The 2,500-nt window shown below is 47.1% G+C and overlaps 8 non-coding genes across 8 annotated transcripts; all 8 read right to left on the bottom strand.

Moving 5' to 3' along the window:
• Positions 1–116: 116 nt before the first annotated feature.
• LOC146278219 (5S ribosomal RNA) lies at positions 117–235 on the bottom strand. The gene has a single exon (XR_014762638.1). It is a non-coding gene; the product is annotated as a 5S ribosomal RNA (ribosomal RNA).
• Positions 236–413: 178 nt separating this feature from the next.
• LOC146278220 (5S ribosomal RNA) lies at positions 414–532 on the bottom strand. The gene has a single exon (XR_014765409.1). It is a non-coding gene; the product is annotated as a 5S ribosomal RNA (ribosomal RNA).
• Positions 533–730: 198 nt separating this feature from the next.
• LOC146278221 (5S ribosomal RNA) lies at positions 731–849 on the bottom strand. Its single transcript, XR_014762639.1, has one exon. It is a non-coding gene; the product is annotated as a 5S ribosomal RNA (ribosomal RNA).
• Positions 850–1,041: 192 nt separating this feature from the next.
• On the bottom strand, positions 1,042–1,160 carry LOC146278222 (5S ribosomal RNA). The gene has a single exon (XR_014762640.1). It is a non-coding gene; the product is annotated as a 5S ribosomal RNA (ribosomal RNA).
• Positions 1,161–1,332: 172 nt separating this feature from the next.
• Positions 1,333–1,451, bottom strand: LOC146278223 (5S ribosomal RNA). Its single transcript, XR_014762641.1, has one exon. It is a non-coding gene; the product is annotated as a 5S ribosomal RNA (ribosomal RNA).
• A 188-nt stretch (positions 1,452–1,639) lies between these two features.
• On the bottom strand, positions 1,640–1,758 carry LOC146278224 (5S ribosomal RNA). The gene has a single exon (XR_014762642.1). It is a non-coding gene; the product is annotated as a 5S ribosomal RNA (ribosomal RNA).
• Positions 1,759–1,940: 182 nt separating this feature from the next.
• LOC146278225 (5S ribosomal RNA) lies at positions 1,941–2,059 on the bottom strand. Its single transcript, XR_014762643.1, has one exon. It is a non-coding gene; the product is annotated as a 5S ribosomal RNA (ribosomal RNA).
• A 177-nt stretch (positions 2,060–2,236) lies between these two features.
• Positions 2,237–2,355, bottom strand: LOC146278226 (5S ribosomal RNA). Its single transcript, XR_014762644.1, has one exon. It is a non-coding gene; the product is annotated as a 5S ribosomal RNA (ribosomal RNA).
• Between the last annotated feature and the right edge of the window lie 145 nt (positions 2,356–2,500).

The following is a 2,500-nucleotide window of genomic DNA, read 5'->3' on the forward strand; positions in this document are numbered from 1 at the left end:
TGGTCTCTCTCTCTCTCTCTCTCTCTCGTGTCAAATGAAAACAGCTTCCAGCCCCTTTCATGAAGGACTACTTGTGCATATTGCAAGATTTCAGTTTCTAAGTGAATGAGCAAAAGAGCATACAGCACCTGGTATTCCCAGGCGGTCTCCCATCCAAGTACTAACCAGGCCCGACCCTGCTTAGCTTCCGAGATCAGACGAGATCGGGCGTTGCCAGGCTGGTATGGCCGTACGAAATAAGTTGACAACCATAGGCTACTTATCCATATACAGATTTAGCAATTGACAATGCAAGGTAGTCTCTCTCTCTCTCTCTCTCTCTCGTGTCAAAATGAAAACAGCTTCCAGCCCCTTTCATGAAGGACTACTTGTGCATATTGCAAGATTTCAGTTTCTAAGTGAATGAGCAAAAGAGCATACAGCACCTGGTATACCCAGGCGGTCTCCCATCCAAGTACTAACCAGGCCCAACCCTGCTTAGCTTCCGAGATCAGACGAGATCGGGCGTTGCCAGGCTGGTATGGCCGTACGAAATAAGTTGACAACCATAGGCTACTTATCCATATACAGATTTAGCAATTGACAATGCAAGGTAGTCTCTCTCTCTCTCTCTCTCTCTCTCTCTCTCTCTCTCTCTCTCGTGTCAAAATGAAAACAGCTTCCAGCCCCTTTCATGAAGGACTACTTGTGCATATTGCAAGATTTCAGTTTCTAAGTGAATGAGCAAAAGAGCATACAGCACCTGGTATTCCCAGGCGGTCTCCCATCCAAGTACTAACCAGGCCCGACCCTGCTTAGCTTCCGAGATCAGACGAGATCGGGCGTTGCCAGGCTGGTATGGCCGTACGAAATAAGTTGACAACCATAGGCTACTTATCCATATACAGATTTAGCAATTGACAATGCAAGGTGGTCTCTCTCTCTCTCTCTCTCTCTCTCTCTCTCTCTCTCGTGTCAAAATGAAAACAGCTTCCAGCCCCTTTCATGAAGGACTACTTGTGCATATTGCAAGATTTCAGTTTCTAAGTGAATGAGCAAAAGAGCATACAGCACCTGGTATTCCCAGGCGGTCTCCCATCCAAGTACTAACCAGGCCCGACCCTGCTTAGCTTCCGAGATCAGACGAGATCGGGCGTTGCCAGGCTGGTATGGCCGTACGAAATAAGTTGACAACCATAGGCTACTTATCCATATACAGATTTGGCAATTGACAATGCAAGGTGGTCTCTCTCTCTCTCTCTCGTGTCAAAATGAAAACAGCTTCCAGCCCCTTTCATGAAGGACTACTTGTGCATATTGCAAGATGTCAATTTCTAAGTGAATGAGCAAAAGAGCATACAGCACCTGGTATTCCCAGGCGGTCTCCCATCCAAGTACTAACCAGGCCCGACCCTGCTTAGCTTCCGAGATCAGACGAGATCGGGCGTTGCCAGGCTGGTATGGCCGTACGAAATAAGTTGACAACCATAGGCTACTTATCCATATACAGATTTGGCAATTGACAATGCAAGGTGGTCTCTCTCTCTCTCTCTCTCTCTCTCTCTCTCTCGTGTCAAAATGAAAACAGCTTCCAGCCCCTTTCATGAAGGACTACTTGTGCATATTGCAACATTTCAGTTTCTAAGTGAATGAGCAAAAGAGCATACAGCACCTGGTATTCCCAGGCGGTCTCCCATCCAAGTACTAACCAGGCCCGACCCTGCTTAGCTTCCGAGATCAGACGAGATCGGGCGTTGCCAGGCTGGTATGGCCGTACGAAATAAGTTGACAACCATAGGCTACTTATCCATATACAGATTTAGCAATTGACAATGCAAGGTGGTCTCTCTCTCTCTCTCTCTCTCTCTCTCGTGTCAAAATGAAAACAGCTTCCAGCCCCTTTCATGAAGGACTACTTGTGCATATTGCAAGATTTCAGTTTCTAAGTGAATGAGCAAAAGAGCATACAGCACCTGGTATTCCCAGGCGGTCTCCCATCCAAGTACTAACCAGGCCCGACCCTGCTTAGCTTCCGAGATCAGACGAGATCGGGCGTTGCCAGGCTGGTATGGCCGTACGATATAAGTTGACAACCATAGGCTACTTATCCATATACAGATTTGGCAATTGACAATGCAAGGTGGTCTCTCTCTCTCTCTCTCTCTCTCGTGTCAAATGAAAACAGCTTCCAGCCCCTTTCATGAAGGACTACTTGTGCATATTGCAAGATTTCAGTTTCTAAGTGAATGAGCAAAAGAGCATACAGCACCTGGTATTCCCAGGCGGTCTCCCATCCAAGTACTAACCAGGCCCGACCCTGCTTAGCTTCCGAGATCAGACGAGATCGGGCGTTGCCAGGCTGGTATGGCCGTACGAAATAAGTTGACAACCATAGGCTACTTATCCATATACAGATTTAGCAATTGACAATGCAAGGTAGTCTCTCTCTCTCTCTCTCTCTCTCGTGTCAAAATGAAAACAGCTTCCAGCCCCTTTCATGAAGGACTACTTGTGCATATTG

This window comes from Hypomesus nipponensis, chromosome 7, assembly GCF_054491055.1.
Source record: "Hypomesus nipponensis isolate SF chromosome 7, ASM5449105v1, whole genome shotgun sequence".
NCBI lineage: Eukaryota > Metazoa > Chordata > Actinopteri > Osmeriformes > Osmeridae > Hypomesus > Hypomesus nipponensis.